General features: G+C 48.7%; 2 long non-coding RNA genes across 2 annotated transcripts; both read right to left on the bottom strand.

Moving 5' to 3' along the window:
• Nucleotides 1-9,008: 9,008 nt before the first annotated feature.
• On the bottom strand, nt 9,009-10,596 carry LOC125925076 (uncharacterized). The gene is made up of 2 exons (XR_007458697.1): nt 9,851-10,596; nt 9,009-9,406 (listed from the first exon to the last, which is right to left on the bottom strand). It is a non-coding gene; the product is annotated as an uncharacterized LOC125925076 (long non-coding RNA).
• A 1,493-nt stretch (nt 10,597-12,089) lies between these two features.
• Nucleotides 12,090-22,373, bottom strand: LOC125925075 (uncharacterized). The gene is made up of 2 exons (XR_007458696.1): nt 21,108-22,373; nt 12,090-12,695 (listed from the first exon to the last, which is right to left on the bottom strand). It is a non-coding gene; the product is annotated as an uncharacterized LOC125925075 (long non-coding RNA).
• Between the last annotated feature and the right edge of the window lie 596 nt (nt 22,374-22,969).

Genomic DNA, 22,969 nt, shown 5'->3' with positions numbered 1-22,969 from the left:
CCCTCGGACCTGGCACCGGAAGGCGGAGAGGTTTCCTGTGGCGAACCACACCCCCCTGGAGAGCCAGGGCCCAGGGCTTTTGTCCAGGTCTTAGGTCCCAGCGACGTAGGACCTAAGCCTCAGATTGAGATGTTCATTCTACCACGACCCCCCCCCCCCTTAGGGACTCTCATACCCACTGTAGTGATGGAACCCCAAGGCACCGAGTGGTCAGCGGATTATCTGAGACCAGCTGTGGAGGAGCAGCAGCCTCCTCTTACCTCCCAGGTCAGGGCCCTCGCCTGCTCATGGTTAAGAGGGCTCAGCCTCTCAGAGAATACTACTCACGTTTGCCCTCAAATGCAGCATAGCATCAGGAGCCTATTTCTAGGCTAGACAGCCCCTGCTTCCCAGCACCTCAGCCCCAGCTGCCCCCCAAGGAAACAGACCTGTGCGCGTCTGTGCCGGCGAAACTCAGCCGAACTCGGTACATAGGAACCGAGGTCTCGTGAGCCCGGCTACCTGACCCTTTACTGGCCAGGACAGGCACAGATGGCGCTAGCGGCTCGAGGGTTTGGAAGTCAGCCCCCTAGACTGGAAGCCAGCCTCATGGATGACAAGTCGAGCTCCGCATTGTCAGAGCCTGCTCCTACACAGAGGGACACGCAGGATACGGTCTCATCGGAGAGCCTGATGGGCAGAAACATGGTGGAAGTGTTCAGGAATGGACCGATCTCCCTAGTTTAACAAGTCTGTCTGTCACGTGGGGAAGCAGGGCCTCCCCACCCCACTCCTCAGCCTTAACCCCAGCCTGTGGGGCAGTGCAAGGCTCTGGCCACGCCTCTGGTCTCACAGCACCTGTACGAACAGACTTGTTCAATGGCAATGTTGTGGAAGCTTCTGGATCTTGGCCAAAGGATGCCCATCTTCTGAGCCTTGAGTTTGCATCCCCTTGGGTTTCTGCTCTGAAACATACTGCTTCATGCAAAGCCTTTAATTGGGGAGTTGTCAAAGGTGAGTATTCTGGTCTTCATTGGAAACAAATCACTTGACGAGCACCCCGCGTACTCAGCATTTTCCCCGGTGCGTCACCCCCAGCTTCCAGGTCACCACACTGCACAGGCTTCCCCAGGCAAGGGGGTGCTGATGCTTTCCCTGGAGTGAGGCCAAGTGGAAACATCTACAGAAACTTAAAATCTCAATTAGTGGAATCTTTCCTCCTACCGAAGCCTGCTTTCGTACACTGGTAGCAACTCCACAAGAGAGCAAAAGCATTGAGTGAAACCAAGAGCTATCTTACTGAGTCCAGTTGGCTTCCCCAAGATGCCACGCCATGGAACGTCTCGCGGGATGTCGTCAGCCAGGCTGAGGACTACAACTTTGTGTGGAGGTTGTCCATTCTGGCTTTTTCTTTTCTTTTTCTTTCATTCTTTTAAACCTACGTAAGCTGCAAACATCTTCATGTACCTAGTATTGATTAACTATGTGAAGACGTCATGAATTTCATGCTGTCACGTGCTGGTTCCTGGTTCTACCTGTGAGTTGACTATAGAGGATGCTGTTCGGGCACAAAAGAAAGCAGGTGTGACCAACTATCCCACTAACTGAAGAATGCCTTGCTGAATGACCAGATAAGTGGTTCCACATTTTGGTCTTGGTGACAGATAACCCAAGAAGGCAAGGAGAATGGCACAGAACTCCCATTATCCACACATAGAAGGACCGGAAATTTCTTATTTGAAATTAACATTTCGATGCATAAAGCCTTAATTCCTCGTCTGAAATCTGCCCTCCACCCTCCAAATAGTTTAGCGTGAGGTGTAGCATTAAGCAGAACAAAACACAGGCAGACAAAGACAAAAGGGAAGTAGTGATATTGTTTCCCGCGGAGTAAATCCATCTTGCTTTTCATGATGCTGCTTTGTGCTGTGACAGAGTGACAGTTGGCTTTATCCCAGGCTTCCGGTCCCCACCTGAGAGCTGCAACCTTTGATCTTCTTGCCCTTGAATTCCTCCCTCCATCACGGAGAAGCTGTCGCTAACTTTCATCTCTTCCAGATTCGAAATCAGAACACCGCGTTCGTTGTTTTATCTTGTGTTGCTATTCTGAACACAGGGAAGTTGGTGCAGATGCGGGGAGGGGGGAGGGTCATACAAGGGACCCTGAGCTGGGGGGTGGGGAAGGGGGAGAAGATGGCAGCCCAGCGCAGGGAACCCTGCAGGCAAGAATCTGGCCAGTTGTCAGAAATTAGTCTTGAGCTTGAAGTCTGTGCTCCTGGAAGATGGCAGTGGCTTCACCGTGGCCACAAATACCATCTGGGACGGTGGTTCCAAAGGTCCGACACATGCATTCGCATCTTGTGCCTGTTCTTGGATTTCTGTTCGTGAAGGGCAAGGGGCCCTTCTTCTCTGGACTTCAGATTCTAAAGCTGATGGTGAATTTGGATTAATCCGTAACCCTTAAGTGTCACCGTATGAAAGCAGTTCACTGACCTGGGCTTCATGGGACCGAGAGCCAGTCTTCCAAAAGCCGACTGACTGGTCACTGCAGACACAGTGGCCAGTCTCATTAGCCAGGGCTGATGTGTAGTTGAGGCACCCCAAAAACTATGCAGTGAATGTTTTAAAGTTCCTTATTCCCAAAAGGATTTCAGGCTGCAAAAGAAATTACTAAAGATGAGTCCATGTCACAATTGAAACCAGAAGAAATCAAGGAGAATATACTCATTTTTCTTTCCTTCTGGAATATTCGTGCACTCTGAGCATATCCTAAAGGATTTCCTCACTTTTAAAGGCAACATCTTTTCAACCCTGAAACCATGTCAAGTAAAAAAGAGGTTGAAAGTCTTGTCACAACTAGTTGATGCTAAATAAACTGCCCGGTCCCGCCGTCCCCGGGGTCTCCCTGCCACTGCCTGGCGTCCCGCGACAGAGGGACGCTCCTCACCACTGCCACATGAGAGACCTGGCTGCACCAAGAAAGCCCAGCACAGCCCACTGTCTGTCCCACATGAAACAAAGCCAGATGCCCAGTTTCACGGACACTGCCAACAAATGGTCTAAAGGGGTTTTGGAGCTGGGGGGTGGGAGGTGGTCAAGAAACAGGTGGTAGAAAAACTATGTTTCTCTGGACTATAATATCTCTTTCCCCCTCCTTCAGCAGATATCCATCAACACTTGTGGGTAAGAACTCACAAATTTGTGTCACTTAGCAATTTTCCCGACAAAAATACATATATATATTTTTAAATTACAAACTGTTCATTTCCAGATAAAAGCCCAATTCCAACCCAGGAGAAGCCTGTGTAGCTCAAGCCCTTCTTGTCAAAAAAGTTTTTTGTCCATTCTTAGAAGCTAGTTGATTCATTCCTGAACAAACACATTCTGCTTTTGGGTGGCCCTCCTCAGAACCGGAAATGATGTCATAATGTCGGACAGAATGGCACTCGAGGTGGTAGAGAGCCTTCAGTGCACCCAGTGAACACTCTCCAGACGGACTTGTGCCCGTGCGTGGAGGGGTGAGTGCTCCAATACAGGCACTCACACGTCTGCTTCACGCAGACACAGCTAAGAAGGCTCATGCCTTCATTCCCCCCACGACCAACCAACAGCCCACGGTCATGCTCAACCTAGGAGGAAGTTTAATTTCTTTGCAAACTCAGGATATTGTTTTATAGCATCACTTGTGTTTTATCCTTTACTTATGCATCACACTTGGAAACGCTATCCAAGTGCTATGCATTAAAGTGTAAGTCGGGGGCATTGGCTGTTCTTTCCCCGCCCTCTAGTGAGGTCCGCTGATGGAGACACGGGCCCCGGGGAGGAAAGATAGATAAATCTGGAGAGCAGGGATTAGGGTCCAATCCTCAAAGTACAGGGCTAAGTTCAAAATCTAAGCTGTTTCTATAGCGAATAGCTGAGGGGGGGAAGGTCCCTTCAGTTTGAATTTGATGATAATGGGCTTGGAAATTGGCCTCCACAAGCCTGGACGGAATACCTGAGAATTCTGAGGAAAGTGTGGACGGTAGTAGGTTGACGCCGTCCCCAGAGAGCCCCACCTACCCGTCAGGCGCTACGGAAGGGGGTTTGGGAAAGCGACCAGATCTCCTTCCCCCGGATGTGGATAGTACCTGTTTTTCCTGGAGAAACCAAAGCACTTTACTGAGTCTTACAGCCCGTAATACTTAAGGCATCTTGTCCCCTCCCTGGGTCCCTGAGAGGCAGGGAGAGGCTGGGGTCAGTAGTCTCATTTGAGAGGCAGCTATACCTAGGAGAAAAGCCGTGAGCCAGGAGTGAGGAAGCCGGGGGCCAGGCCCCATTCCCTCCCTCGCTATGCAACCTTGGGCCAGTGGCTCCACTTGGCCGGGCCTCGGGCTCCCCAGCGGGGGATCGGGGGTCACCATAGCTGCCCTTCTGGGATAGTGTGGAGAGAAAATGGTATCATCGATGGGAAGTGCTTTGAAGACATTCAAGCTCTGTGTTAGGAGCTGGGGATAATCATTTATACATGAGGAAACTGAAGTCAAGAGTCCGTGAGCGGCCCAAGTCCACAGAGTAGTTTTATAGCGGGACGTGACTTGAGTCCGGCATCTTGGGCTCTTCCTGTGAGGTGTGTGAATACGTGAACGTCCGTCCTGCCTCCGTGCTGGCGCTCCTGCGTGCACGGGGTGTAGATGGGGGCATGTGTACAGAAGGGATGTGACGCGATGGAACAGCATAGGACCGAAAACCGGAGTTCTGAGTCCAGTTTTGTCGAAAGTCCTATGGCCTCGGCCACACTCCCTAACTCCGTTTTCTAATCTGTAACACGAGGACATTGTGCTAAACGATTGTCGTGGTTCCTGCCGCTCTCATCATGTATGTATGTATATAGAGATATGCTTATCTGTAGAAATGGGCCGGTTTGGAAATTGGAGACAAGGCCTGCCAAGTCATTTATTGTATCAGAAACAGCCAGTTCTCGGACGCGTCCACCAAATCTTGTTTCCAAATTCGATGGTAGTATTTAACGTCGTCGTTTTAAATTCACTGTTTGGATAAAAGATTGGTGCCGTTTGAAAAAATCAAGTTCTTCAGCTTACGAGTGTTTGCCGTTAAAACTTTTTAATAAAGGTCACTTGTTAAAGTCTGAAATTCACCGATTCTGTACTTGGGCAGGTCCCAGCAACCTATTTGCAGACAGGCTGGGTTTTGTGTATGGGCCCTCACGTAGCTATATACAAGTTAGCTGCTGGCTTGATCGTGATGAATATGAACAGTTTACCCGGAGAACAGTCTGGAAAAGGAGGTTCTAGTTCTCAAAAACTGATGACATGAATCCATGAAGCTGTGTGCCATTTGCAATGTGAAGATAGTGTTTGCCGGCTATGATCTCGGACCTTTTGTGGCATATGAGGTGTAAAATGTTGTCAAAAAAAGAATCTGGTGTTTAAAAAGAATCAAACTATAGTGGCATTAAATGTTCACTTCTCTTCTACTCAGAGTCCTGGATGCCTCTCTATCCAATGTATCCTGTTGAGAGGGGAAAACAGTTCAGGGTCTGGGATGTGGGTTCTGCACACTAGAGCAACCCCTTGGCTGGGGGTTTTCTCCCGGTCCCCTAGGGAGCTCCCGGGATGGGGCCTGCCTTATTCCGCTGTGGGGCTGGCCTCCAAGTTCAGATGCTCGGCCGGGGCCAGGTGCACGTGGGGGCTGAGTCACAGAGCTCCCCCCCACCCCCTCACTGTTCGGCCTCCCTGAGGGTCAGCCGCCGGGTTGGGGTCACACGTGTGAGTGTGGAGAGGCGTGGTCTTGATGTGGTATTTTCGTTGGCACGGTGCCTCTCCGCGGCCCGGTGTCGGAGGCTTGCACAGGGCAGAGATGCTCTCAGTCCGGCCTGGGCTGGACACACAACCCCTTGTCACAACCGTGCTGGTGTGAGCTGCAACCGGGTGCACTCAGGTAAGAAAGCAAAACGAGATCAGAGCCTAAGAAAAGGTCTCCGAGAGTACCCCTCCCCGGCAAGGACAGTCTCGTCCCGTCCCGACCCCTGAGGAGCAGCGAGGCACTTGCCAAGATGTTGGTACCACATCCGTGCACACATCCGCGTGCTCCTCCCCCCTCCCGCGAGAGAGGGCAGCCGGCCGCTCAGAGCAAACACACGCGGCCCTGCTCTGACTCCGGGTCTCCTACCCGGCAGTGTGGGCCTGGCACCCCCACCTCCCAGGCTCCCCGCCGTTCTCCCCGAATCACACACCAGACCTTCCTGGGCCCCCCTTGGGCCACTCCAGGCAGAAGCCATAAGTTCTTGAGAAGCTGTAAGCCATAAGCCATAAGGGTTTTCTAGAAATGATGCCTTCAATAGAAGGACAGTGGAGGTGTTGCCTGACCCTGAGCACCGCCCCACCCCTCCCCGAGAGAAGAGAGCATCCGGAACTGGTTCCAACCCCCTCACTCCTAACTTTGGGAAGAAATGGTCCAAATGTATGATCTTACTGTATTTGTCTCTAAAACCATTAAACTCTCAAAATTGTTCCTAGTGTTACTCTTATTCTTTTTCCCTCTTGATCCTGCGTTTTCATCTCAGAACATGAACACTCTGTCCACCATGGCACCCTCTTCCAGATGCCCCTGGACACTGGAAGGCCATAGAAATGGAGCAAGGCAACACCATTTATGGCAATAGGAGATTGGGCCGTCCTTGCACCTGCATGGAGAACAGTGTCTCTGTGGCTGACGCTTCCACTTGCTCTTCCAGGTGAAGGCTTAGTTTCTAGAAAACTCTTAGATAGAGCACTTGGAGTGTAAATGCTTTGGCCTGTCAGCAGCTGGTGTGTTCCCAGCACCCATGGGAGCCTCTCGTTCTTCTATATCTTCATCTAGAACAGAGTCTGGGATGTAGTGGGTACTCAAGCAATATCAATTGGATGGATGGATGGATGGAAGGAAGGAAAGGGAAGGAAGGATGGATGGAAGGTTGGATGGATGGCTAAATGGGTGGATGGATGGATAAATGGGTGGGTGGATGGTTGGATGAATGGATGGATGGATGGACGGGTGGGCAGATGGATGGATGGATGACTTTTGGGAGAAGAAGGCAGAACAGAAAACACCTGGGCAGAAGTCTGCTGAGATTTCCAACACCCTTAACAAAAGGACCCGAGGTCTGCATTTGCAAATGCCCAGTTGGGATTAAGTCCCCAATTCACGGTGCAGTAGAAGCACCAGGCCCAACACTGGGTCAAACCCATGCCCTTGGTTCAATACGTACATAGCCTTGACCTCCCAACCACTTACCAGCCTTGGCTTCTGGCCTCCTGAAGCCTTTCTCTCCAAGACTGCTCAAGCACTTGGATCCCTGCTGAACATTCATAAAGCAATCACTGAACAAACCCTTATTGGGCACTTGCTCTGTCCCTGCTTTGGCACTGCTGGCTGCTGATGAATTAAACACACTCCGGGCTTCAAGAACTCGGTTGGTTAAGCTGGCAAGATTGGCTGGCAAACGGAAACCCATTACAAACAGACAGTCCCCCTCAATGCAGGGTGAAGGCCCCCACCAACCCCAACACATACCCACTTTCCTCTGTTAGGCCCTTAGCCAGGCCTCACATGCAGAAGAATCTTAGGCCCTGGGGTTGGGAGGGCAAGGAGAGGGGGAGTGAGGGCGAGGGAACGAGTGCAGGTCAGCTGCAGGTCAATGCATCTCTGCTCTGGAAGTTCTCTCTCCATGGAGCCCCCAGGCAGGCCCCCGGCCCTGGGGCCCTCTGCTGGGACAGAGGAGAGCCCCCAGGCTGAGTGTGCCCCGTGCCTTCCCCAACACCCCCCGCCCCCAACCAGATCTCCCAGCCACTGCTTGGGAGCCTCCCCCTGTGTTTGCCAAGAGTTCAAGAAGGATGTAGAAGGCGGAAGGGCTTAGAGGATGAGGCATAGCTGTCCCCCAGGGCCACCAGGCTTCTCCAGCAGGGGAGGTGACCCGGAGGCCACCCTAAGAAACTGCTTCGGTGCTCAGCGTCTACCTGCACGCTGGGTAAACACTGTGCTGTTGGGTTTTCATTCCCAAATTATCGAGGTGCCCTCCGTCAGCCCATCCTTTGTGCCTCCTTCCCTCCCCGGAGGTCTTGGCTCCAGAGGTGTGCGTATACCTTGCGTGTTCTCAGAAGAAAAACTCAAAGTAAAGGCCACAGAAATCCACGAAGCAGCAGGGCCCCCGAGAGGAAGGCCTTTCGCTCTTTAACTGGACTTTTGAAAAGCTGGTAATAGAAAATAAAAATGGCCTTTAATCTCACTCCAGAGAGAATCGCTGTCATTATTTTATAAACACACACAGACACCAACCCTTTCAGAATCCGCTCTCTTCCCCCCTTAACAATCCTACCACGCACATTTACTCCCGGTCAGTTCATGTGCTCCTACAATTGGCTTTTAAAAGCTGCAGAATATTCCATTGGGTAGACAGACCATCACTTCGGTACAATTCCCTGCTGTTAGACCTTAAAATTGTTTCTACTTTTTAGCTATAATAAATTACACTATAACAAACAAGTTGAACAGAAATCTCTTCTCCACTCTCTGACAAGTCCCTTAGGATAAACTCCTAGAAGAGAAATAGCTGTACCAAGAGGGATAAAACAGCATAAAGCATTTTATACACTGAGAGCGGCGTGTTTTGAATTGTCCACCCTGAGCAATGCTTGGAAGCTGTGATGGGCGATGGTCCCATCACAGTCACCTCTTCCTCTCTGAAAACTTCCACTTCCCTGATTCTGCTATGTGTTCACTCCACAGGTATGTGCCAAGGTTCCAAAGTGGTTCCAAGTTCTCGGTATACATGTACAGAATGTGTGTGTCTGTCCCCAAACAACAGGCTTGTGGAGGTGTAGGGCAGGCAAAATGTTACCTCTGTCCAACTAGGGTCATGGCTGAGCCTGGGAATTTAATTGACATGAGACGGATAAACGGGGTAAAAGCATATACACTTCAGTATAAGTTTGACATGACACTGAGCTTTCGTACAGAAATGAAAACCCAAAGGAGTGGCAAAATCAAAATGCTTTTTTGTTTTAAATAGTTTATTTATTGAGAGAGAGAGAGAGAGAGAGAGAGAGACAGAGAGAGACAGAAACAGACAGAATCCCAAGCAGACTCCGCACTGTCAGTGCAGAGCCCGGACTCACGGACCACGAGATCATGACCTGAGCCGAAATCAAGAGTCAGACGCTCAACCGTCTGAGCCATGCAGGCGCCCCTCGAAATGCTTTTCTGCTAGATTGAACCAAGAGAGGCAGTTGTGGAAACAAATACATGGAGAGACTGAGGAAGAGGAGTTATTTTTCTCAGATCTGCTTGCTGGTTCCTCTCAGCCTCCACTCCCCCTGCCCTCACTTGATGATGAGAGTTCTTTTCTCTGGGTTCTGGAAGGGCATCTTTCACATGGGAGACTCACCTCCTGTTTTCAGGAAGAAAAGGAGAGATGAGAGCACGCTTCTTGCATTTGCTGTTTTTCAAGCACAGAATTTTCAAGCTCAAAATAGTCCTTACAGTCTGGTGGCATGTTGGGGGCGGGGCAGCTCTTCCCAGGGCAGAAAGAAGCCCTTCCTGCGGCCCCTGGTGTCTAAGCACGGGGCCGGCACAAAATAAGTGTTATGATACAGAGGGTTTGGGTAATCACTCTCAGAAAGGGAGTTTTAGGTGCATAAAAAATATGCTTGTTCTGGGAAAGCTTCCCTGAGGATTCTGACATGCGTCTCAACTCCCGGCCAAGGAGTCGGGAAGCCTGGGTGCTGATTGGAGAACTGCATCTGGCCCTTGACTTTGAGGGAGATGCCGAGGGTAGGAGCCGCATCTGTCTGCCCAGGGCCCCTGGGCTTGTGCGGAGGTTGAACAAACCCACCGTGCGAAGGATGTCAGATTCTGCAAAGTGCTCAGCGGATAGGAGGTAGCAGACCGACACATGTTGGTCCCTCCACAGACCACATGCTGCCGGACGCCGTGGGCCACTTCTCTCATTCAGCGCTTGTCCGTTCATTACAAACGTCCGTGGCCCCATCTGTCAGAGGTAGACAGGGCTGTATGGTCCCCTCTCCCTAAACCTCACTCCCAGGGGTATGGTTAAGGAAGACACCACAGGTGGGTCGCTGCCACATGTCTGTGGTTGTGAGTCAAGGAGCCCACAGTGGCACCGCCGACCTTGCCCTTGGGCACCCTGAGGACACCCTAGCAGGAAAGGCTCACGCAGGCTAGTCCTGGTGGCCGGGGTGGCCAGTCCTTCATCCGGCGGAGGGCACATGCGATTGCGTGCAGTGCTAGACCCAGAGCCTCGCTCGGGAGGGGACATGCTGGGTCCCACACCCTCACCCAAGCGAGGAGGGTGGAGCGCGTAGTTTTCGGGGCCGCCACGGATCTTCAGTGCCTCCTAGTTTACCAAAAAATATATAGTTTCTAAGACGTTAATTCACAAGCCTCCTGGTTCGATTTCGGTAATGAGATTGAACGCGCTTATGGAAGGGACGCCTGGAGGGTGATTCCGGGTCAGAGTCCTTCACAGGCTAACTGAGCAGGCCCCGCCGCAGGCTCCACACGGTCACTCCGAAGCCACCACCTACCGACTCGTGACGCGAACGTTAGCGTGCACACACACACACGCACGCACGCACACACGCACGCGCACACACGCAAGCACACTCATGCCCCCGGGCGCACGCGCACACGCACAGACACGCGCACGCACGCGCACACCACCGCCGCGCTGACTGAGCCGAGAGGACGTCCGTCCGTCCGTCCACGTAACGCCGCAGGCCTCGCTCTGCAGCTGCCGCGGGGCAGCGTCCCCGGACCACGCGGCACACGCTGTCCGGGGCGTAAGGCGGAGCAGCTGGGGGTCGCCGTCCTTCCCACCCCGCGGCCACCACGTCCCCCTCCCCCTCGCACCAGGGCTGAGCAGGTAATAGCCTCTGCCTGATACGGTTCCTCTGAGCAGTAGAGACCTAGCTCTAGCCCACGCCGGGTGCGCGCACAGGCCCGTGGGGACCGGCAGGGACCCCCGGGAGCGCACATCCCTCGTGGGGGCGGCTGCACGGCCCTGTCCCCTCCCGGCCGCCGGTGGGCGGCGCCGGGCGTCCCGGCGTCCACCCCGGGCACGAGGCGGCGCAGAGCCGGGCTAACGGGCCGGGACGTACACCCCGAGAGGTGTTGGCTCAGTGCTCCCGGGGGCTGCTCACAGCCGGGGTCCGCCCTCCCCCAGGGGCGCCCCCCTCACGCGGCACCCCTTCCTCTGCGCACAAGTGTCTGGGGAGCCGGGGATGGAGGCTATTTCTTCACCAAGGCCCCCTTCTCCCAACCCACCAGCAGCGCGTGACTTCGGGTAGGAACACCTGGGCAAGCCGCCCTCTCCCGTCTGCCCGCGGCTGTGTTCTTCTACCAGGACAACTGACGGAGAACCTTCCAGCTCGGGGTCCCCGGGGGTTGGGAAGCCCCTCCCTGTCCCACCACCCAGGCAAGTCCTAAGTCACTCAGGCACAAACCAGACAAGGGACTTGCTCCAGGAGCTGCAGCTTCCTGAGCCGGCTCAGGCTGCACCCCCAGACACACACACACACACACACACACACACACACACACGGCTCGTTATTTAAGCCTGGTCAGCCCCCTCCATATCCCGCGTGACCCAGTTGATGTGTCGGGGACCCGCATCCTCTTTCCATATGTGCGCACATCCTATTGCCTCTGTTTCTCTGGAGGGCCCTGCCTGACACGGCCTACCTCCCGCTGTGACCGCGGGTCTCCTCTTCCTCTAATAAGAGCCCCCTTGGGGAGCACGCAGCAAGAAAAAAAGAAAATCCCTCATTAGGACCGTCCCCAAGAGCGGTGAGTGCATGGAACCTAATTAGCGCACCTGAATTATTCCTTCCTGGTTGCAAAGGAAGGAATCTCTAAGGTCCTTATTAAAACCTACGAAACATCTAAAGAATGGTAAATCGAGAATTCTTGGGTCTGTTTTGCATTGACAGGAGCGTAAGTAGGTCCTGAGGGCATCTGAACCCCAAGCAGGTCAGCTCAGCACGACTTCAGCCGACGTATCCCCTCCAAGGGAAGACGCAGTGAGTACAAACTCCTGTTTATAGAGCGCTGCATACTATACTAAGTGCTTTCGTATTTATTACTGCCTTTGATCTTCAGCACCACCTCCACTGAGGTAAGGATTAGCTCACACCTTTGGACAAGGACGAGTCAGAAAGTGAGGGGAAAGGCGTTTGAAAAACACAGGAAGGCCTTGGCTGTTAGTTCACGCGTGCGTTCACCGTGCAGATATTTACTGCTCGCCACAATGTGTCAGCTCTGCTAGAGGTTGGGGAGACAGCAGTGAATGGGGCAGACGTGGTCCAAACCCGTGCAAACATTTCTTCAGTGCTTGCCCTGGCAAGGCACCATTGCCAAAGTCCAAGGGCGTGTCGAGCCCAGTTTAATGGAAGGCTCTCCGATTGTGAAAGGCACCCTCCTGTGAGCTCCCTTGCCACCTCAAACTCACACCCTTCAGCCTCTTTTCTCATGTCTCTCCCCTCTCGCCTGAGAGCTCCCCGAGGGAAGGATCATTCTCCACCCAGCCAGCAAGGCACCTGGCCCTCAGTTCTTAGGACAGATTTGTCCAGCGCTGACCTACCATGAGCCAAGCACGATGTCAGAGGCTGCGGGTACAAAGAGAGACGAAACCTAGGTCGCGTTCTCCAGAGACGTAGAGTCTGGTGGGGAGACAGATAAATAAGTGGCAGTTATTTCGATGTGATTAGTTTTCAGAGGAATGATAGATGATCCAACAGCACGGGGAAGAAAATGCTTGGCAAGGTCAGGAAGAATGAGCAGAAAGGAGCACGTCAACAACTTACTGTCAAATGGTTCAGGATTTAAAAAAAAAAAAGTTTTTCTGGCTCGTACTTGCAACTTTTCTGGGATTTTTCAGTTTTTTGGGTTTTTTTAATCTCAGTAGAAATAACACTTAAGAAAGAATGCAGGTTTGCTCGGCCTGCGGTAACAGAACACCACAGCCTGGGGGGCGGAAACCACAGAAATGGATTTTCTCTCAGTGCTGGGGGCTGGAGGTCTAATCAGGGTCCTGCTGGGCTGGTTTCCTTGGGGACCTCTTTCCTTGGCCTGCAGATGGCCAAACTGTATGTCCAAACTTCCTCTTCTTTTTTTAAAATTTTTTTTTCAACGTTTTTTTATTTATTTTTGGGACAGAGAGAGACAGAGCATGAACGGGGGAGGGGCAGAGAGAGAGGGAGACACAGAATCGGAAACAGGCTCCAGGCTCCGAGCCATCAGCCCAGAGCCTGACGCGGGGCTCGAACTCACGGACCGCGAGATCATGACCTGGCTGAAGTCGGACGCTTAACCGACTGCGCCACCCAGGCACCCCGAAACTTCCTCTTCTTCTAAGGACACCAGTCAGATTGGATTAGGGCCCACCCTACTCACCTCATTCAGCTTAATTGCCTCTGTAAATGCCCTCTGTCCACATACAGTTACATTCTGAGCTATTAGGGTTTTTAGGAGTTCACACATTAACTTGCAGGGAGACAGAATTCAGTCTGTTACAGTTAATTTCTTCACTTTCCCACATCCTCTCTTTCGAGAGTTACATATGTGCTATTTTCTGGGAAATGCCACTGGAGAGTCTCTCGAAGGTCTGTCTTGTCTTCAGCACCCAGGAGACGGGTACTCGGTAACTGAAAAAGCCCCCTTTATCACATATTACTGTTTTGTATGCTCGCTGTGTCCTCACTGCTGGACAGTAAGTCCTGAGAGGATACAACAGTGTCTGGTTCCCCCAGGATCTAGCACAACACCTTGCAAAAGATAGATATCCAATATATTTACAGTGTGTGAATGAGTTCATTAGTCACATGACAAGGACTCTGAGGTCTTTAAGAAAACTGAGAAAGCAGAGAGCTAGAAAATACTTAATCTTTCGTATTAATTAGAAATGCGTACGCTACACATAGGACGTAGAAACCCAGAGTGAAGTCCCAGAGTACAGTTTCGTGTGTACTTGAGATGTACCGAGTCAGTGTTCCCTGAAACCTCATAAGAATTCAGAAATAGTCCGGTATTCAGGGTATGAAAAAGCTACCTTGGATCCCAGGGTGGTGTTGCTTACTAGGGCACAATTTTCTTTCTAATTCTTGTTTTTCCTTCACACTCACGATCGTAAGTGGATGTGCGTCTGCATGAACATCAGCCTTGATATCTGGTTTCTGGAGTAGATTCTTAAAAGAGAGGAAACCTACCTGCTTTCCGAGCATCTTCCAAACCTTAGCACGTTGCTCTGCACAGGTGCATGAGGATCCTGAAATCGCTCAGAAATTAAAGTATTCTGTGGGTGATGCTTATTACTTTTATGGGTTTTGCTTAATAATTACCCAGTCAGACTTCCTCCCTCTCTGTTATGCTAGAAGCACTGGTTTCTCATTTCTAAGAAGTAAAATGCCCACAGGAGAAAGAGAACAATCAGAGTGTTTGATCCTTTTTTTTTTTTTAAAGAATAAAAGAAAGAAAAAGGAATTCCAATTCACTCAGAGTGGGTCATGCTTCTTCACTTAGCTACAGGGAAATCCCAACTCATGCAAAAATAATTCTGTCTTCACTATTCCATAATCCAAGGGTGTCTACAGTAATTTCGCCACTCCTTTTATGAAAGGAGATCAGTGTATGTGTCTTGATAATACATTCTTCTCGGTCTTACCATAGTGTCGCGTTAGTAACTGCATTCGATTGTGGCATGACCCGGCTCAGGCCCCTGCTGTGCTCTTACAGACCATTATTAATGCGGACCCCTTCCAGGGCTGTAATTTGGGATTCAATTTGCCATAAAATTGTCCTAAGTGTCACCTTAGTAATCGGAGATCATGTGACCCATGAAACACATTGAACGGAGAGATGGCATCTCTTAGAAATTAATGTTAAATTGTCCCCAGTCGTAAAAAGGCACTAGCCATTACATCCCAAGTAAATTTCGCTGTGCTTTAGAGATAGCGGGGGGTAGATGCTCTACCCACACTCCTGAACTGGGCCTCCGAGGCCTCAGAGTGGACCTGCCTCAGCAAATATCCCAAGGCTTAGCACACAGACAGGTCGATCCAGTAACCCCTCTGGTTGATTTTGATGATTTTGATGGTACTTTTGATGGTATTTGCACACATTTCTCCTCTTTTTAACCAAAAGTCCTTATGTGGTCTAGCAAAGGAGTTTTAATCTAATTCCAGATAGAAAAGGCAGTTTAGATGTTAAGTCTGGCCAAACAGAAGGCAGTTGGGCTAATCACTAGGGAATTGCAAGTCAAACCACAATGAGATACCACTTCTCACCCATTGGGACAGTTACTATTAACAAGCAAAACAAAATCAAGCAGAAAATAGCAAGTTCGTCAAGGATGTGGCACCTGCCATGGAAAACAGTATGGCAGCTCCTCAAAACCTTAAATGTAGGATTACCGTGTGATCCAGTAATTCTACTCCTGGGTGTGTGTGCGCAAAAGAATTGGAGGCAGAAACTTGACCGGATATTTGAACGCCAGTGTTCATAACAACATTATTCACAAGAGCCCAAACATGGCAACAGCCCAAATCTCCAGTGATGGGTGAATGGGTAAACAAAATGCAGCATATGTGGTACACACACTGGAATATTATTCAGCCTTAAAAAGGAATGAAATGCTGACACTTGCTACAGCATGGAGGAAACCTAAGGACATTACAAGTTAAATACGCCATACACAGGGGTGCTGGGTGGCTCAGTCGGTTAAGCTTCTGACTCTTGATTTCGGAGCAGGCCATGGGATCAAGTCCTGTATCGGGCTCTACGCCGAGCGTGGAGCCTGCTTGGGATTCTGTCTCGCCCTGCCTCTCTGCCCCTCCCCTGCTTGCACACACTGTCTCTCTCTCAAAATAAATAAATAAGCATTTAAAAAAATAAAAATAAATAAGCCACGCACAAAAGAACAAATCCTGGATGATTCTGCTCATATGAAGTACCTAGAGTAATCAGATTCATGGGCACAGAGTAAAATGGTGGTTTCCGGGGCCTGAAAGGAGACAGGAATGGAGGGTTGTTGTTTAATGGGCAGAGAGTTTCAGATTTATCAATAAGATGCAAGAGTCCTGGAGATGGGTCGCACAGCAACGTTGAATGTATGCAGTGCCATGGAACCGCACATTTAAAAATGGTTAAAAGGGGGGCGCCTGGGTGGCTCGTTGGTTGAGCGGCCGACTTCGGCTCAGGTCACGATCTCGCGGTCCGTGAGTTCGAGCCCCGCATCAGGCTCTGTGCTGACAGCTCGGAGCCTGGAGCCTGTTTCTGATTCTGTGTCTCCCTCTCTCTGCCCCTCCCCCGTTCATGCTCTGTCACTCTCTGTCTCAAAAATAAATAAATGTTAAAAAAAAAAAAAAGTGGTTAAAAGGCTATGGGGCGCCTGAGTGGCTCAGTCAGTTGAGCATCCGACTTCGGCTCAGGTCAGAATCTCATGGTTTGTGAGTTCAAGCCCCGCATCAGGCTCTGTGCTGACAGCTCAGAGCCTGGAGCCTGCTTCGGATTCTGTGTCTCCTTCTCTCTGCCCCTCCCCCACTTGTGCGCTCGCGCTCTCTCTCTCTCTCTCTCTGTCTCTCAAAAATAAATAAATGTAAAAAATATTTTTTTGTAAATTTAAAAAATGGTTAAAATGCTTAACTGTATGTTTTATCACAATTTCTTTTTTGGACATAACCCAAAATGTGTGCAATCTGGGAATGTGCTAGAAAAATCTAGGCATCGGGGCGGCTCTCTTGTAACTGCGGTAGGTAAGACAGGTCAAGCCCCAGACACCCCGGGATATGTAGGCAGAGCCATGGAGACGGAGAAAAGGGAGGTGTCTGCCTCTGTCCCTGCAGGTGGGCGCAGCTCACTGTCAGCCCCCCGGCTCTGCCTGCAGGGCGGCCAGCACCACACCTTTGTCTAGCACGCCTGCTCTTCCGGAATTTTCAGAAAAATCCACTACTTTGCAGCCTTATTTTACAGCGTGTATTTTTTGTTCCTTCTTTCCTGGTGACTCTCTTGATTCTGAATTTGGGCGGGCAGAGTGAGGTGGCCTGAACAGGGGCCCTTCAATACATTGCATATACCCTTCTATACCCTCACATATGTCTTCCCCCATCTCTCACCCCCAGTTACAAGGCACATGCTCCAACATTCCTTTATGTTCTGTAGCAGAGATCAGAGTCCATATAAACTGACGGTAATAGGACGTACGGGCCGCTGCACACAAGGCACTCTTTGATGATTCTACTATAAAAAAAATTCCCATGATTTATCTGGTCACCTGGAGGGACCGGACACAGTATGATCATGATGCTCTTAATAAACGCGAGAGTACTTTTAGAAGCAAAATCTTCCTGACATAAGATTAATATTCTTTATCACATTATTGAAGGCATGCTATATTTGGGCATTATCTGTCTCCATTATGCCTACCTCAAAAAAGGCTATGAGAAACCAAAAAGATGAATGGCACTTTTGACAGCTTCTTGGGACTATGGGGCAAAAATTAGAGTCCAGGGCTCGGTAACAAGGGCCTGATAATCCCTTCTACTTAGGTTTTAGACAACAAAGGGTTATACCCTAGGAGGGAGGCTGAATTGGGGTAGACTGAAACAGCTTCACATCATCTCAGTTCTTGAAATTGCACTAAGGTAATCCAAGATTGCTAGTTTGCCTAGCCAAAGTAACGTTTTCCCACATATTAATTATTTCTGTAACTTTATATACAATGAGGATATGCAGTATTATATACTTAAGTAAAAAGAAGACGATCAGGCATACAAAGATAAAAACAACACAAAGGAAAACCAAAAGAAACTACAGATACTTCAAACAGTTACATAGAGGCCCAGATAATGGCATGATACAGATTTTCAAATAGGTAAGCTTAATATATTCAATAAGAAGAAAGACAAAATTGAGAATTTGTTGTAGAACCTGGCTATTAGAAAAACAAACCTTTATAAGTAAAAAAACAAAGTATGTGAAATTTAGAACTATTAAAAAATAAACCTTTATGAGTAAAAAACAAAATAGTTGAAATTTAGAACTAAGTGGTTAGGTCTAACGGCAAATTAGACTCGGCTGAAAACAGAATTAATAAACTGGATGAAAATTCAGAAGAAAATATCCAGTATGAAGCGAGAGTCAAAAAAAAAAGGACAATAGAAGAGAGGGTGGGAGACAAGGGGGCACAGAGAAAGGACTAACACATATGGAATTGGAGTCTCTGAAGAGGCAATGAATGGGTCAGAAGCAATATTCAAATAGATATTTGCTGAGAATTTTCCATAACAGTGAATGACCTCAAGCCACCACTGGTTCAAGGAGAGCTACAAAGTCCAATCAGGATAAATGGAAGGAAATCCCAAATTGGACACATCAGAGTAAACCTGCGGAAGGAGGAGAAGAAAACAAGCTACATGGAGAAGTAAAGCCAATTATCGTCATAGGAGCAGTAATAGAACAATATGTGACTTCTCCACAGAAACTGTAGCAGTCGAAGGCAATAGAAAGAAATCCTCAAAGTGCTGAAAGACCGCATCTGCCCATCTAGAATTCCAGTGAAAATATACTTCAAATTTGAAGGGGGAACTGAAGCCATTTTCAGACACATGACGCCTGAGAGAATTCAGCAACAGATCCTCCATTAAGAAAAGACCAAGTGGCATTCTTTAGGCAGAAGGAAAGTGACCTCAGACAGAAGTTCAGAAATGCAGAGAGAAACAAGCAACAAAAAGGTAAATGTGTCGGCAAATCTAAATGAACATCGATTCTGTAAAACAATCTCATGGGATTTAAACTGTGTATGATATGATACAAATACACAGCAAAGCTAGCATGCAAATCAGGAGAGACAGAATGAAGTTAAGAAATGCTAAGAGGGGTGCCTGGGTGGCTGATTCTTGGTTAAGTGTCTGACTTCGGCTAAGGTCATGATCTCAGGGTTTGAGTTTGAGCCCTGCTTTGGGGCTCCATGCTGACAGGGAGGAGCCTGCTTGGGATTCTCTCTCTCTGTCTCTGTCTCTGTCTCTGTCTCTCTCTGTCTCTTCCCCTCCCTCTCTCCCTCTCTCCGTCTCTTCCTCTCTCCCTCTCTCCCTCTCTCCCTCCTTGCCCCACCCCCCACTCATGTGCATGCTCGTTCTCTCTCTCTCTCTCTCTCAAAATAAATTATAAAAAATACTAAGAGTTTTGCATTGTCTAGGAGGAGCGTGAAAGTACATGAAATGTTAGATTTTGATGTCAAAGATGCATGTTGAAATTTTGCAGTCACCACTAAAAACAGTACGAGAGTGTCATCTCCAGCTGATAGAATAAAAAATGTAAAAAGACTAAAAGAAGACATGAAAGGATTATAGATCAGTTGATATAAATGGTAAGCAATAACAAAAAGGTAAATTTAAACCCAAATAAATGAGTAATCATAATATTAAACTGCTTCAATTAAAAAAACAAAGTTTGTAAGCCTAGATATTTTAAAAACAATAAACCACGCATGCTAAAAGAGACCTATCTAAATGATAAAAATACAAAAAGTTTGAGATTAAAAAGCTGGAAAAAGTTGACCTTCATTAGGTAAAGTTATCAAAGTGGTTGTATAAATTTTACTCCCTTGTATGGGTGTTTTAGTCCCTTCACATCCTGCCAACACTTGTACTATCAGATTTTTTTTAATGTTTATTTATATTTGAGAGAGAGAGAGAGACAGAGCACGAGCAAGGGAGGGACAGAGTGAGAGGGAGACACAGAATCTGAAGCAGGCTCCAGGCTCTGAGCTGCCAGCACAGAGCCTGATGCTGGCTTGAACCCACGAACTGTGAGATCTTGACCTGAGCCGAAATCAAGACTTGGACACTCAACTGACTGAGCCACCCAGGCATCCCTGTACTGTCAGATTTCTAAAAACCTATCCAGTCTGACAAGTGTGTTGTGGTTTAAATTTCCATGTCTAGGGGCTCCTGGGTAGCTCAGTCAGTTCAGTGTCCGACTCTTGATCTCAGCGCAGGTCATGATCTCCCGGTTCGTGAGATCAAGCCCCACATTGGGCACTGTGCTGGGTGTGGAGCCTGCTTGGGATTCATTCTCTCTCTCTCTCTCTCTCTCTCTCTCTCTCTCTCTCCCCCTCCCTCCCTCCCTCCCTCCCTCCCTCCCTCTCCCTCTCTCTCCCTCTCTCTCCCTCCCTCTCCCTCTCTCTCCCTCCCTCTCCCTCCCTCTCCCTCCCTCCCTCTCCCTCCCTCTCCCTCCCTCCCTCTCCCTCCCTCTCCCTCCCTCCCTCTCCCTCCCTCTCCCTCCCTCCCTCTCCCTCCCTCTCCCTCCCTCTCTCTCCCTCTCTCTCCCTCTCTCTGCCCCTCCTCCTCTCTTGTTCTCTCTCAAAATGAATAGATTTTAAAAACCATTAAATTTACATGTCTAATTAGTAATATAGTTCAGCACAAGATGATGTGCTTTCACTGGCCATTTAGATTTCTTTCTTGCCTCTTTTTGTGTAGGTTTTCTGCCATTTGAGTTACTTGCCTTTCTTCATTAATATGTATAAATGAGTTTGTTAAACCTTCTGGTCACTAGTCTTTTGTAATTTTGTGGCTATTTACATGTTTGAAGTGCACTTTTTCACAAGTTCTTCTGTAAGAGATGTATATACTGGTCACTGATTGAAAGTACAGAAAACAGTCATAGCACAGGGCCAAGCTCCTGGGCTTGTGTCTAAGTCGGTGATTTAACTGAAAGCCCGTTGGATTGTATTGCTGTTCTGTCCGCTCAGTTACTTCTGGATGATGGGGTACCTAAGACTGTTGTGTTCCTTGGATTTGAGCACACGGGCACATTACCACGTTTGGTTTGCTGTAAAATGAGTTAGGATTAACTCTAAGAAGTTAGAAGCAATGTTGTGGAGGATACTAAGCAAGTAAATAAGGCATTCTGCAAATACACGGTCAGTGGTTCTGGAAGGAAAACTAATCATACAAATACGTAAATACATATAAACATAAGTTATAGTTGTATATGTACGTATACATATATGTATATGTATAGTATATAGTTGTATATGTACGTGTACACGCACACTGCAATATATACATACGTACATAGCCAGTAAGGGCGGATCATTTTCCCTTTCATGATGAAATGTATCCAGTATAACCAACTTCAGTCTGTCTCCAGATGACTGGCCGGTCTGTCTAGGAAATGGTGGTTTTTGGGGTCTCTGGACATCCCGCAGTGGCAGCAGCCAGGTCACCCTTAATAAGAGGCATTCTGTCTTATTCAGTCCATAAATGGTCTCCATTCCTGTCTACACAGTCACTCTATACATAAGTTTATTGATCGCACGCCAGGGTGGCTGGGAAGAGACGCTGAGATGCCGAATAGGTCATTTTGTCCACCCGCGTACCGAGAACCACCTTTGTGGTAGATGTGTTTTATAGAGCTATCGAGCATAAGAGAGATACCTTCGTGTTCCCAGATTTAAGAGGTATATCCACGTCTCTTCCCTGTAACTCCTTGTTACCAATCTTCTTATTTAATATTTCTTACGAAGCACCTGATTACACGGCCTGGCCACTAGCCACTTCCATGCATGAATGACTACAGCTCTGGACCCCAAGCTGTGTTTTCAGCCAGATAAGATGGAAAACTGGATGCAGTTCTTGAAGTTCTGCCCATTGGGAGGATTTCCTTTCATTGTCTTTCGGGAACACTCTAAATGCTGTCATACTGCACCAGTCTACCTCTGGCTAAGGCCAGCCCATCATGAAGAACAGTCTATACACCAGGCGCATTTTTTCCTTCCTCTGCCCACTGATCATAAAGAATCCCTGTGAGGCCAAAAGTGTGACTTAATGGAGGCAGTAGTGCATCAAGAGTCTGTGTCATGAAAACCTGAGCCACCTGCTCATGGAACTTCCTTGTGCTTTCATGACTTACTTGTTCCTGATGCCTATTGTGGACCACTTCTGCTTGGTGATGGATTGAATCTTCATGTACCACATCTGATGTCTTGATGAATTAGATAGTGCCCAGTGCATGTTGGGCAAGCCAGGTGCCGATTATCAAAAGAAAAATTCTCTGAAGAGGAAGCATCTTTGCTCCTAAACTCGAGAGATCTTCACTGCGATCTTCCTCTTGGTGAATGGCGGAGGGTCTGTGCAGTATCTCTGTTTTCCATAAAGACTTCAAATACCCAGGTGAAGAGAATCCCCAAAATTCTCTACACTGTTATAACTTAGAAACTTCGCTTTTGTTGTGAGGTCCTAAATTTGGGGGAGGGCTTATCTCCTGTTTCTGGCACGTATGGACTTACTAAGTCAGTGACAGTACTTTGCATTTACTGTTCACCAACTTAACTTGGCGTGACATCATCGTCATGGACCATTGTGATGCTCCAAGGGATGTCAGAATAATCAAGATCAGCAAAGGCTAGATTTTGGCAGGAGAATGGCACAGCCCAGAAGCAAAATGGTGAAGACCTTTCAACACTAGCACCTCTCACCATTCTCCCTGGGTCTGAAGAGCACAGCCACCACAGAGTTTTTCTAAGGCTGTTGATACTTCTGTCACAACTGCATCTTTCAGTGATTAATAAAGGGGGTGTTCTCTCAAGGGTATTCTGGAGATTGGGTGGTCATGGGAATGTGGTAGCACATGATAAATCATTCCAATATTTTTATCTCCTTAACTCTTTGGATTCTTTCTGCATTATACCAGGGAGGTTCTGATGTCCCAACCTCATTGAATGAGGCAGTTGAACCTAGGTTTCAGTCAACCGAGCAGGCAGATTGTTAGAGTCACTCTCAGCTCTCAGGTTAAAACATTAAATCCATGATCTCTGCTTTGTACACCCATATCGATAACTGCAGCCTAATCCAGGATTATGTTTTGTTTTCCTTGCCCTAATATCTTTAGACTCAATTCCTACACTTATTCCTCAGGATATATAAGCTATCTCTTC

This window comes from Panthera uncia, chromosome F1, assembly GCF_023721935.1.
Source record: "Panthera uncia isolate 11264 chromosome F1, Puncia_PCG_1.0, whole genome shotgun sequence".
Taxonomy (NCBI): Eukaryota; Metazoa; Chordata; class Mammalia; order Carnivora; family Felidae; genus Panthera; species Panthera uncia.
This window is presented reverse-complemented; position numbering and strand designations above follow the sequence as displayed.